Source organism: Podarcis gaigeae, assembly GCF_964106915.1.
Source record: "Podarcis gaigeae genome assembly, chromosome: 3".
Taxonomy (NCBI): Eukaryota; Metazoa; Chordata; class Lepidosauria; order Squamata; family Lacertidae; genus Podarcis; species Podarcis gaigeae.
In genome coordinates, this window is record NC_139680.1 from 14,163,376 (window position 1) to 14,177,433 (window position 14,058).

A 14,058-nucleotide genomic window follows, 5' to 3' on the forward strand; every position below is an offset into this window, starting at 1 on the left:
AGCACACACTCGAGGACCCTCCTTCCATCAAGTGTACACACACACACACACACAGCACAACACAAGATGCCAGAGCCAGAACATAAATATACATTCAGCTCAACTTGGAGGCAGTTCTATCTGTCAAGGCAGCCTTCCGCCTTGGATTAATTGCAGCAACACTCCTCCTGAGTCAATGCACAGAGCCAAAACATGTTAGAGCAAGTTGGAAGCATACCACACCAAAAAACAAAGAGCCAATTATGGTCACTCCTGCTACCTTCAGTTAAGAGGATGTTTTCACTGCAGCCTTGCATAATCGTTTGGGAAGATGTTCTGTTTTAAGGCATAGCAACAGTTCCTGCTCATTCTTAGTATTGTTTACTGGCCTGCCCCACCCCGGGCAGATGGGGAGGGAGGAAAAGCAGAATATTTTTTGCTGAAAGTGCTACTGTTACTTCATACCTGGCGTTGCCACATTCCAATACAGCCCTTTGCAAATTTGTTTTGGGGTGGTTTTTTTTTTAAGTTTTGAAATAAAACAACCACCCGACAAACACACATTCAAGAAAGTCGCTTTCTGCACTGAAACAGAGCCTCGAGACACCTCAAAGGTCTGCCAAATTTGTGGCATTTGTGAACCATGGTCTACTTCACTAGACAACAACACTAATCACTTCTTCTCTAGCAGTGAGTGTCCACCCTCAACGATATCGGGAAAGGTCCGATAGTCATTAATTTCAGCTCAAATTAAGAGCTTTGTCTCGACTCAGAAACTTGTAGCAGTAAGCAAAAGAGTGAAAAAATAATTTTTCACACAGCAAGTTCTCCTGTTCTTGTAGACTAGTCCCTTCCACAATTCAAAGAGATACCCAATTTGTGTTTTGGGTTCTGTTCCTGTTAGGAACTGGGGGGGGGGGATTGTGCTAGCACCCAAATACAACCTCCTTGCTTTCAAAGCCATGCACCTCAGAGATGATAGAGGGTTAAGAAGTGTACATCAATCCCCACTCTAGAGATCAGCAATTAAGATAGCTGAGGAATGCATGCATACGGCACAGAGGCTTAATTTTTCCCATGCCATGTCTGACCCTTGCACATCTTTGAATAAATACACCAGTCAGGCACAAGAATTCCACATCCTGAATCTTATCCCATCAAACCAAGGTACTAGGCAACGAGTCGACACTGAGCTAGGAGACAGAGGGACACCTAATTAGCTAGTAAAACGGGGGACCAAAAGGCAGGAGGCTAATGAAAGAATCTAAGAGGGCTCAACAAAAGAAAACAGCCTACCATGAAGTTTAGGTTATGGGAACATTTTAGTGCGGGAGACCAGACCTCTGTGCTTTGCCCGGCACCAAAAATGCACATGTCATGTCATCGAACTTGATGCACAATGAAGACCAGGGATGGGAGGTGGGAGACCCTCCAGAATCTGATGGACCACAACACTCAATACTCCTGACCACTGGTCACGCAGCAACAATCAGTGTTCGAAATTAGCCAGGCGCAAGGCGCATTTGGCATCCAGCTATCAACCACTTGTGACTAAGTGAAGGTGCCTGGGTGCCACCTGACATCTCCACCACCTGGAGGTGCACACCTGGGGATCACTGCATCTTGGCTGTTTTCACTCACTAATATCCCATCCTGTAGAATTCTACCAGTTATAATAATAATAATATAGAGATAGAGATAGAGATAGAGATATATAGCACCACTTGATCCTGGAACAGTCCACACACACACATATACAGTGGTACCTTGAGTTAAGTACTTAATTCGTTCCGGAGGTCCGTTCTTAAACTGAAACTGTTCTTAACCTGAAGCACCACTTTATCTAATGGGGCCTCCTGCTGTCGCCGCGCCACCAGAGCACGATTTCTGTTCTTATCCTGAAACGAAGTTCTTAACCTGAAGCACTATTTCTGGGTTAGCGGAGTCTGTAACCGGAAGCGTATGTAACCTGAAGCGTATCTAACCCAAGGTACCACTGTATTCCATTTTGGGAACTGTACTCTTGGGCTAAGAAGCCATTTGGCATCTAGCTTTTATACCCTAGTTTCTAACACTAGCAACAACCCCTGTGGCATCAGGGAGTTCATGCAATGGATTGTTACATCTGCACCGGTTTGTTTTTGTATGCTGCAAAACCATGGGTGGGGAACTTGCTTTTCTATCTGATTAAATTTAATTATGTACAACGTCTTTCTGACAACGTCCTTCGAGTTCAAAGCAGCTCACCATCATGTGGCCCTCCTGGTGTTACTGGGCAACATCTCCCATCATCCCTGACCATTGGTCATGTTGGCTGGGGCTGACCAGAGTCCAACAGCCCCCAGAGGGCCACAAGTGCCCCTATCCTTTCACTGCCTGTGCGTGAACAGGGTGCCCATGTATATCTTGATATGACAATCCCAAAAGATATGCCAACCTCTGTCTAAGCTGAACCACTTTAGGCTGTGAATGGTCAAAAAAACCACCAACAAAAATAACTTCCACATAGCAGACTAGATCCCAGAGAATCCTTCTCTCCAACTTGTTGTTTTCCATGTGCATGACATATGAGCTCACACACATGAGCATGGATGGAGCAACCCAGTCAGAGCCAGGCGACCACCTCAGGCTGCAGGATCCATGAGGCAGCGGATCCCAGATATGCAATCTGGGTGCCAAATGGCTCCTTAAACCAAAGTTACAGTCGCCAAAACAGAAAGCCTGGATGCCATTTTGGGCCAGACGGCTCAAAAGTCACATTTTTTGAATACGTCTTTCTGCTTCCCGAAATCCATTCTGACTGCGCAGATAACATACAATGGACAGAATTTTACAGGAAGCGTAGCTTGTGCGTGGAAACAGGCCAGATCCCAGGATCCTCAGGCAAAGACCTTGAGATGGTGGAGACATCAGGTACCATCCTGACAGCTGAGTATCTTCGCTTGGTTGCAAGAGCCAGGTGCAAAATGCGCCTGGCTAATTTCCAATGCTGGGAGGGTGTGTGTGTTGCATATGAGCCCACACCAGTAGCAGAGATGGAGCAACCTAATCAGAGCCAAGAACTGCTGCCTTCGCACACATATTGGTTAAGGAACGGGTGACATAATCTGTTGAGGGCCCCCAGGGACCTGTTTCTCCAATCCTCTCTGCATCCCTTTCATGGCAGGGCAGGTTTACCTGGATCAAGATGCAAAGCTGCCCTTCTTCGCTATGATAATGGATCGTGATGCAGGTAGCACCATGCTCCCCCTGCAACACTGCCTGCTTCTGCCACAGCCCTGCCAAACCACCACCAGCACCAGACCACATCACCGCAGCCCCACATCACTAGCAGACCTGCTCCCGTGTTGCTAATTCAAAATGTGATGCAAAATCTGTTTGCCAGGACAAGATGCGCAGAAAAAGGCACTGGGGAAAATCACAGAAGAAGCTGCACTTCTGTTGCTGTTTACTATTGGATTCCAATGGATTGTTGAATATTGCTTTATTTGATTTAAGTTGTTTATTTTGAAGTTATTGTGACTTTTTATATAGGATCTGATTGTTACAATTATTTATTTAATTGTTGTTGCTGTTGTTGTGTTGGAAGCCACGCAAAGTGGCAACACAGCCAGATGGGTAGTGTAGAAATATTATTATTGTTAATAATAATAATAATAATAATAATTTATGCTGGACACAGCAATACAGGGGCAGGAATGAGACAGCTAGTCTGTGGCCCTCCATAAGTCATTGGACTCCAATGCCCAGCAGCTCCAGCCAGGATGGCAAATGAATTGACATGATGGAACTTGTAGTTTAGAAGAATCTGGAGAAACACAGGCTCCCAATCGCAGATGTAAAAGCTGGCCACAGCAGAGCAGGACTGATGGAGTCCAGCACAAAACTGAAACAAAAAACCAACACACTACTGATAAGATCTCCTTTAAAAGAGCAAAGTATGGCTGTTAAAGTGGCAACAGGTTGGGTTTTTTTAACTACACAATCCTAGTCTCTCCCACACACCGATATCCTCATTGGGTTTTCACGGGCATTGTTGGTAGCTAACCACACACTCCCAGGTGTGGGGAAAAGGGAAGGATTAGGCTAAGCATGTGATCAGATTACAGGTGAGAACTTTCAGGCCCCAGGCCAGGAGTGGGGAAAATCTGTGAATCTACAGATGTGCTTGGACTATAATTCCTGATCACTAGCCATGCCAAACCTAGGCTGAAATAAAGAGGCTGAAATTTAAGAGGACTTGCAACTTCTGGCCACGTGATTGTGGAGGCCTTTCAGAAAAAGAGTACCCCTGCTTCTTGCCCAAAATGTTAGAAACAAAATTAAGTTGGGTCCCATTTGAAAACAAAAGACTATATTGATCCACACATATACCCAGTTGCACCAGAATTCCCATCCAACTGAAAGGTTTTAGGACTTCAATGCACCTGCTCAAATCCAAAACCTCCCTTCTCAAGCCATTTGGCAGCGTTCCCCCTTTCCGCAACTGGTAAAGAGATCTCTGTGGCCCAAACTGCATTCCACAAGCCTGGGAAAAGAAAGGATTCGACTCCAACTCTCGCTGACTGTGGTTCGCATTCCCACGCACCTCACCCTTGTTTTGTTTCCCCTCAGCAAAGAGCCAGAATGCCTTACTGTACTTTGTGACTCAGATTTTATCTGAAGGTCCCGAGTTCAAGTCTGGCTCACGCTGGGTGACGCAGCATCAACATGCGGCAAGTCTGGATTGACTAGCTCTCAGCCAGATCGGCTCTCCCACGACTTGGGACCAAGCGTTTAAAAGTGCCTCAGAACAATGCATTCTGTTGCAACACTCAATGCAGCAAAAAATCCCTATACAGACGTACCTTGGTTTTCAAATTTAATCCGTTCCAGGAGTCCGTTTGACTCCCGGAACAGTTCGAAAACCAAGGCGCAGCTTCCGATTGGCTGCAGAAGCATCCTGCAGCCAATCAGGAGCCACGGAAGCCACGCAGGATGTTCGGCTTCCAAAAATCGTTTTAAAACGGGAACAATCACTTCTGGGTTTCTATTGCTCGGAGCTGAAACATTCAAGTTCAAAGGCATTCAGCTTCCGGGGTTCCCCTGTACTTAAAGGGTTCCATATCCCACCTTCCGGGACGCGGGTGGCACTGTGGGTTAAACCACAGAGCCTAGGACTTGCCGATCAGAAGGTCGGCGGTTCGAATCCCTGCGACGGGGTGAGTTCCTGTTGCTCAATACCCGCTCCTGCCAATCTAACAGTTTGAAAGCACGTCAAGTGCAAGTAAATAAATAGGTACCGCTCTGGCAGGAAGGTAAACAGCGTTTCCGTGCGCTGCTCTGTTTTGCCAGAAGCGGCTTAGTCATGCTGGCCACATGATCCGGAAGCTGTACGCCGGCTCCATCAGCCAATAAAGCGAGATGAGTGCCACAACTCCAGAGTCAGTCACGACTGGACCCTTTAGCTTTTTATCCCACTTTGCAGCCTTCCTAGTTCTCCTTGTTCTCTTCAACCTCCTCTCCAGCTTGCCAAACTCCAGCTCCCATCAGACACCAACCACCATGACTACCCCCAAAGAATCCTAAAAGTGGTTTGCTATGGGTTTGCTACAGATGCAGAGAGTTGAAGGAGACCCCCATTCCCTTCATGGATCGAGAATTCCTATTGGGATTTAAGGATCAATCTCTCATCTGCAGGGAGTGCTGGGAACCACAGGTCTGCAAGGAGAATAGGGGTCTCCCAAGAGACCTCAGCCCCCTCAGGAAGCAACAGTTCCCAGGATGCTTTGGGGCAAGTCGTGGTCCTGTTTGATGGTTATCGTGCAGATGGGACCCTGAGTAACCAGCTAAAGCAATCCGCAATCAGGAGCGCACTCCCCAAAACCGCTTTCCAGCGGAGACAACATTTTGCACTCTTTAAATTGGGCTTATTGACTGAAAAAGAGTACAGGAGGGCTTTGTTGTTGTTGTTGTTTTAGAGCACAAGTGTGTTATATGCAAACACACGTCCGCTCTGTGCACCAGGCCCCCTCTCCCCCAACTTTGGGGGAAGGAGCAAGGTCAGGCCTAGTGACTAATTCTTCCCCTCCTGGTCCCACCTCTGGACCCAGCCAGGTATCACTTTAACAGCTCGGCTGCTAACCATGGTCCATTTCTCTTTTTTTAATTACATACCAGGCATTTGTGGGGAGGGGGCATTTCCGCAGGGCCACACCACATGGGGAGTTTTAACCCTTCCTTCCCCAGCCACAACCTCAATGAGGATCCTCCCCTATAAGGCTGAGATCACAGATGGGGAATCTTCTGGGCGTTGCTGGAGTACAAGAACTCCCATCACAACAGACCCCTGGCCATGCTGGCTTGTGCCGATGAAGAATGGAGTCCAACAACCTGGACAGAGTGTGGAGGGGGCACAGATTTCCGACCCCTAAGGAAAAAGTCTTCCATTGGGCCAATGAGAACTTCGACCTCATCCCAAGCTTCATAGAAGTGCACTCTCTGTGTGTATGTTGGGATCAGGGCTGAAGACCTCCTGATTCAGTGTAGCCCCAATTAAAATGGGGTGGTGGGGGCGCTGTGCCCCATATTTAATTTTTTTTTAAAAAAACCAACCCTATGCAGTTAGAAACCATGCTATTGATGTCCAGTTTGGGCCTCTATTCTGAGAGAGAACATTGAAGGAATCTTAAGGGGCCAAACATGGATTTGCCCAAACTCCTTGGGTGAAGGCAAGCTACCCATAGGTTGGCTACCGTTACAAGGTTTTTGTTTGAGTGCATCTTGCACACCTGTTCTCACAGGGCAGAAGGAAGTAGGAGAGTCATGGGCAGAAGCCCATTCCCTGACACATCTCCAGCAAAGGACAAGCCGAAAGGGTTAACTGCAGTCCTAGCCAATCCTTCTGCTTCGTGCCTACGTTTAGGGTTGTGTGCCAAATCACAAGAGTATTTGATTCCTCGTTCAGGGACAGAAAAGCGAGCCAGGGAGTTGAAACCTGTTGCGCTACTGCCCCACGTGGAGGACTACTTGAACATAATAACCTGGAAAAGACAGAGGGAAAAGAAGCTCTGAAGGCTTTCTTTCCTGCATCCACAACCCCCTGCTTCAGCACCTACAAGGATCAGAAGATCCCAGTGGAAATCTGGCTGCAGGGCAGCTTCAGATTCTCAACCCATTGTCCTCAACCCAGAGCAGCCTGTGTTCGGACCAGTTCTCGCTCAGCTCCCCATAGTGTACATTTGGTACACTTACTCCAATGACCAAAGTCATTTGGTTAAAACACAGTGCGGATGGCAATCCTCCAGATCCCTTGGGCCTGGAGAACAAGGAGGGAAAGCACACAAACTGCTGAACACTTTGCCCCATGGCATTACAGAACTGCCGAGTTGGAAGCAGCCCCAAGGGTCATCGAGCCCAACCCCCAGCAATGCGTGTTCGTTCCCAGCTCACATGACACCCGCCAAGAGGGGCAAGTACACAGAACTTAAGGAATTGCACCGACAAGGGAGCAACTGGGGATAAGGAACACAGGCAAGACCTACAAAGGCCTTTGGAGGGGGGAAAGCAATACAGTAGTACCTTGGTTCTCAAACGCTGAAAACCCGGAAGTGTTCCGGTTTTTGAACGATTCTCGGAAGCCAAATGTCTGATGTGGCTCTTGGCTATTGTTTCTGGGGCGCCTGCACCAATCAGAAGCTGCGCCTTGGTTTTCGAGCATTTCGGAAGCCAAACGGACTTCCGGAAGGGATTAAGTTTGGCGCTTTTGTTTTTGCTATTTATTTTATGGGTTTTTTTGTTTTAGAGGCTTTTTTTGGTTCATTTGTTTTTGTGACTGTGCGGAACCCAGTTCAGCTACTAACTGATTGATTGTGTGACTGCAGAAATGGATAAAAGCCCCCCATCCAAACAATGACTATCATCAATGCAGGTAAGGAAAATAAAACATAATTTTTATCATCTACAATACTATCTTATTTATTTTATAGTACAGTACATGGATTATTTCCTGCCACCCTAGCAGTTCGAAAGCACGTCAACGTGCAAGTAGATAAATAGGTACCACTCTGGCTGGAAGGTAAGCGGTGTTTCTGTGCGCTGCTCTGGTTCGCCAGAAGCGGCTTCGTCATGCTGGTCACATGACCCGGAAGCTGTACGCCGGCTCCCTTGGCCAATAAAGCAAGATGAGCACTGCAACCTCAGAGTCTGCCACGACTGGACCTAATGGTCAGGGGTCCCTTTAGCTTTTTACATTGATTATTGCTTTCATTTCATGGATCAACAGTCTTGTTATATAGTAAAATTCATGTTAAATTGCTGTTTTAGGGGTTGTTTTTAAAAGTCTGGAATGGATTAATCCGTTTCTAAGGGGAAGCGCACCTTGGTTTTGGAACGCTTTGGTTTTGGAACGGACTTCCAGAACGGATTAAGTTTGAGAACCAAGGTACCACTGTATTTAAAGAATGGATCCTTATGGTGCTTCATGTCATCCAAGAAAGAGAGCAACTTAAGTGTGCCTTTCCCTTTTCCCTTCCCCTTCACCAACCCCTTGCCCTTAGGACCAAGCACTCACTGAAACCAGAGAAAGAGGACACCACTTTTTCTAAGCATTATTTCTGAGTGCGCCTGCTCGCTGCCTCTCATAAACCGAGCCGATGAGTGTCCTGGCAAGCCTGCTAGAATAATGACTATCCTGCAAACGCATGATGTGCTGAAGCAGCCATTGTGCAAAGCAAGTTCATGGTTTGTCCGGGAGCCAAGCTACGCCGAGTCTACTGCTGCTTCCTGTTGCTTGCCCTGTCCCAGCATTATTTTTGGACAGGCCCCATTATGCTCTGTAATCCTGCCTGCAGTCAGGATGGCCACATTATTGTCATTGGTTAATATTAGCCACCACTGCCTCCGTCTGGGTGGTCGGACTACAATTACTCCAGTGACCAAACTGGTATGCTTCGAACAAAAAGGAAGAGGGTGGGGTCTTTTTTTCCGGGGGGAAAGGCTTTCATTTTAAGAAGGAATTGGGGCGCCTCGTTTTTCATCAGTTCTTGCAAAGAAGCCCCCAGCTGCAAAGGGGCTCAATAGCCTATCACTGTTTAAAAAACCCCCCGGAATACCATCTCCCCTTATCCCATTGCCAGACGGCTTTCTCCTCCAGAAGCTTCGCTCCCATCCCCCCCTCGCCACCCAGAGAAAACGCTGCAAGCAGGCCAGGATGTCAGTGGGCAGTTTAAACCCCTCAGCAGCAAGGAGATTACCCGCTATTCTCAGCATTTAGCCTCTCTACCTGTTTAAAGCATCGCTTTTGATAATTAAACGCACCAGTTACAACAAGGTGACAAGGTTAATAGACAGAATACCTAGCAGTCAGTCAAGCAGAGAGTCAGGTTTGCACCCAGCAAGACTGAACAAGACTTTTTTTCCCCCCCTTCTCCAGACTCATTTACCTGGAGAAGAGCTGAGTTGGAAGGGACAATGTCCCAATTCACTTGAGCCCCTTTAACCATTTCAGCGAATGCTGTGCTCTTCTGGGGACACACTATTAAGATTCCTGAACTGCAGCTTGGCCTGTAGATCTATCCCCAAATACATGTCCCAGCTCCTCGATCCATTCAAGAATGCAGATAAGCACCTTCTTTGGGGAAATAAAAACCTCTGGCATGGCGAGTGTTATCCTGGTCATGGAACAAAGAGGCAAGTCTAAAAATGCATGGCTTTATTTTACTAAGACAGTGAGTCACCACTGGAGCAATCAGGAATGAGAAGATTTATGAGACTTCTGCCTGATCAAACAGAAACGTCCCCTGGAATGGACTCTTTCAAAGTTAACAGAATCACAGCCGTTTCTCCAAGAATAAAACACAGCAATTCAAGAAAGTTACTTGGAAGCTGCTCCCAAGCTAAGAGGCAGATCCTACGCAGAGTTAGGTACACTTAGGCCGCAATCCTAAACACACACACTTGCAAGGGAGCAAGCCCTACTGAACAAAGTGGAACTTTGCTCCCAATAAGCAGGTTTAGGATTGGCACAATTCGGCCCTCTGCTTTTCCTGCGGAAGGATCTGAGAAAGGAGTCAACTTACAAGACTCATCTATTCCAATGCAAGCTCATGGCAATGGATGTAAAAATATTGTCACAGTCCGATCGCTTGAAGTATATGCACTCCACTTCAGAATACCAGCCTCACCCAATGGGCTGCAACCCAAGGCTGGGAGAATTGGTTACTTTTCAAATACTTAATGCAAAAAATTATCTGCTCCACTGTAGTCCCTCTCTCTTTCTCTCTCTCATTAAAAATACCACACATTTTACGTTCTTTTCCCATGATGCCCTCAGTCCTTCTACCAAATGCAAGTTTCCTCTAATTCTTTGTTGTCACAGATTTCACTTTCGGAAAGTTGAAGTCCTCTCACAGGCTCAACGATAATCTGATAGCAGTTTTTTGCCTCCTCGGGTCAGAGACCCTTTGATAGATCCAGACAAAAGGCCTTTGGAGAAGGGCTGTCTACAAAGAAAAGCCTGGCATAACTCAGAAAGATTTTTTTCCCTTTTCCTCAACAGCAGATCCTAAAATAAAAGTCAGCCTTAGCAGCGAGCCAGGAAACATCTTTGGAACACGAGTATGGTTGAGTTGAAGAGTTGGCGGCTGCTGCTGCTGCTAGCACATTTCCAGCCCAGGGGTGTAAAGCACACAACCAGGAGATTCAAAACTTGTATTAAAAAACAACAACAACCATTTGCAACAAAGCACTTAAGATATTTTAGCACCTCAGTAGGCAGCCAATAAACATGACTCATAAATAAACAAATAAGGTGCCTTATATTTGCAAACTGCAAGGTCACCATGTAAACGTGGGCGTTTTTGGAGGGGGTGTGTCAAATTTTGAATATGCATTGGACAAAATGCCAGCTCTGACCTATACAATGTTCCTGGCTTGCCTGGACACAGGGGGGGAAATGTCTTACGAAGAGAGAAAACACGAAATTCTCACCGTCCTATTTAATGAATAATGGAGGCTGACTTAAGTGAAACAAAGAAAGTCACGCACTGGAAAGCATTTCAGGGTATCAAAACAGATCATAGATTAAGCCATTGGCATTGTGTGGGAGAGGGCTTTAAACAAAGGCATGCCAATGCTTGAACCAGCAATAAAACAAGGGGTTTCCTGAGGTGTGTGGAGCAGGCCTCCTTATGGGAAACACACACACAAAGGCTTACTGCACAAATATCCATTGGCTAAAGTGCAGGTCACGCTTCTTTCAAAAATATGCGATCGCATTTTTCTGTATCATTTTAGCAGTTGGTGCAGGTGCAGCCTTGTGGATGATGGCTCCTTTCTTTCCTTCATGCTGGTTCGCTGCCCTGTTTCCTAGCAACCTATTCAAACCTCCAACCTCTTTTTTTAAAAAAAAGGAAATTTACAGCCCTCCATCGCCACAGCCATTACTCATGAGGGTTACATAAAAACCTAGGCTGGGCAGGGGTAAAGTTTTAATAACAAAACTCTAAATCCTAGTCTCTACTTCATTTAATTACACATGTACGTAGTTAACTGTGTGTATGTTAAATGGAGCAAAAACCATGCAGGTTAGAATCTACACTATATACACACACACACACACACACACACACACACACACACATTTTGATTTACTTCAGGAAGTATAGATTCTATCCTGTATGGATTACAGGGTATGTAGAAGGAAGAGTCCCAAAGGGCTTTTCACTCACAAAGCAATGTTTCAGAACTAATTCTTGACAGAAAGCATGTGGATAACACTTCCTGGCAAAAAGATGATGTGGGGCGCTTTTTAAATGTGGGCCTGTATTTATTTTATTTTATTTTAAAAGGAGAGCCTTCTCCAAAATCACAAAGGCTTGAAAAGTTAACAGCTAGCCAGATTTTTTTTTTTTTTTTTGCCAATTGCCAACTATTTTAGGAGGCAAATCTGAAATTAACACCAGCTCCTAACAGCTTCCAACGGGACTGCTCAGTTTGCACCAAACAAGAAAAAGCTGAGGACCAACTGAGGACCATCCTCAGTTGAAAGGAGACCAGAATAGTGACTGCTTAGCTAGGGAGCTCAGGGTTGCCTTTGGAGATAACACAGCCTGGAACATATGTTTGCATCGGATCTGGGATGTGTCATTCCTACCACAAAACAACGAACAAAAGATGCCATGAGAACCTTGAGGAAGAAGGCAGATCACTCCAAACCAATTGTGCTAATGGAAACTAGGAATTTCATCATAAAAGCACCTTGGGTCCAGCCAGGTGGATTTTTTTGTGCACAAAGATCCACACTCAAAACACAGCTTTTTCTTGGAATCGGATTCCTTGAAGGAGTCTTCTGCTAACCTACAGCTGCTTATAGTATTATTCCATTCACACACACACACACACACACACACACACGAGTTAGGATCCCAGTGCTGTAGATGGCAGGAGATTATGTGTGAATCAATAGGTAGCAGCCTGAGAAGCACACCTGGTGGAATTACCTGGCAGGACAAGATCACCATAGGATTTACTCATGCCTGACTCACCGGATATGCAGACATGCCATAAAAAAAACAGACGGGTGTTGAGGGGGTGGTGGAATGTTTTGGGAAGGAGAGAGATGGGATGCTGTGCAGGGAGGAGGCGTCGGCCGCCTAATCGCATGCATGGTTTATGAAGCAAACCCTACAGGGCTCGATGGAGGTTTCTCCCAGGTGCAGGGCTGCAACTTCAACTGGGACATGAGCGCCATTGCTCAGTGTGACTTACTCCCAAGTAAACACGCCTAGGATGGCTCTGTGCAGAGGGACTGCATCTTTACTCAAGGCAGCCTTAGTGTTTGCGGATCAGATCTGCTGCTTGCTTTCACAGAAGCACCGATCACTTTTAGAATTATGTCCTGGTGGTGGAGGGGGAAGTTTCATGACACACACACAAGAAAAGATTTGTCTATCCCAAAAGGGTCCTGGATGAACCCGCTCCTCAACAAAGACACAGAGAGAAAGAAAGGAGGCCGAATTCTTAAGAGAAGGTTGACAGCCATTGGCAGCACTTCAGATACCACACATTTCCACTAAGCTTTTTTTATCCCTTTGATGGCAGATTTGATAACAGTTTTATCTCCCTGCAAGCAAAACCGAACTAGCAAGGCTCAGAGTATCGAACAGAGAATACTTTTGTGAGCTCCGCTATTGTACTTTGTAATGCAATCTTCTTAAATATGTGCACTTAGTTTCACCCTAAATCATAATGATCTTTTTTTAAAAAAAGAAAGAGAAAGAAAGACTCAGAAGGATGTGTGTGTGTGCGACGATAATTGCAGCAGAGACAGATAGGAGGCAGCACAAGAGCACATGGTTAGCATTTTGTGTTGTGCTCCGAGTTGCTGGGATCACAAGAGAGAAACAGGAGGAGGGACTTGGCTGTCCCTCCCACTGAATCCTCCCGAGATCTCCCTTCACGAGCCAATCGGAAAAATGCAATCTAGTGCGTGAATATTCATTTGGGAGACAACAGTTGCACCTCTTCCAGAAGACCAATAAAGAAGGAGACCTCTATTTCAAGAAGAGGGAGGGAGGGAGGCAGGGCTCCCAAAGCTGTTCTTTCAAAAGCTCTCCCTGCCCATTCACACAACTAGGACCTGCTCAGCACCCATAAAGAGGGATCTTAGATGGATTCCACATGTTTGGCTCGGAGTTTAAAAGGATGCTGTCCAGCTACGCCCCTGAAGGGAGACGGCAGATTCCTGCTTTACAGTGCTGGCAGGCAGGCAGGCAGGCAGACAGACAGACAGACAGAGACCAACAGCACGGCCCCTTCAGCATTATCAAGAGCTCAATAGTGACTTAGGCAAACATGCATTTGGTGAAAGTGTGACCCATTTGAAGAGTGGGTCATTCGCAGCCAACTGGATTAAGGACCAACGCCTTTCCCAAGTGCACGCCCTTGTTTCTAGGTGGAGGGTCCGGAACTGCTACCCAAGCCAAGGGAAGATGGTTCCAGCTCTCTTGCCTTGCCAGGCAAAACCGTAAAGCTCTCATAGGAGAAGGGGAAACAAACAAAGGGTGGTGGTGGCAGCAGCATGGGCATAAGGCAGAGGGA

At 46.4% G+C, this 14,058-nt stretch overlaps 1 protein-coding gene across 1 annotated transcript in view; it reads right to left on the bottom strand.

The window, feature by feature from the left end:
- JAG1 (jagged canonical Notch ligand 1) overlaps positions 1–14,058 on the bottom strand; it is a 69,329-nt gene that overhangs the window by 53,048 nt on the left and 2,223 nt on the right. The window lies entirely within an intron of this gene.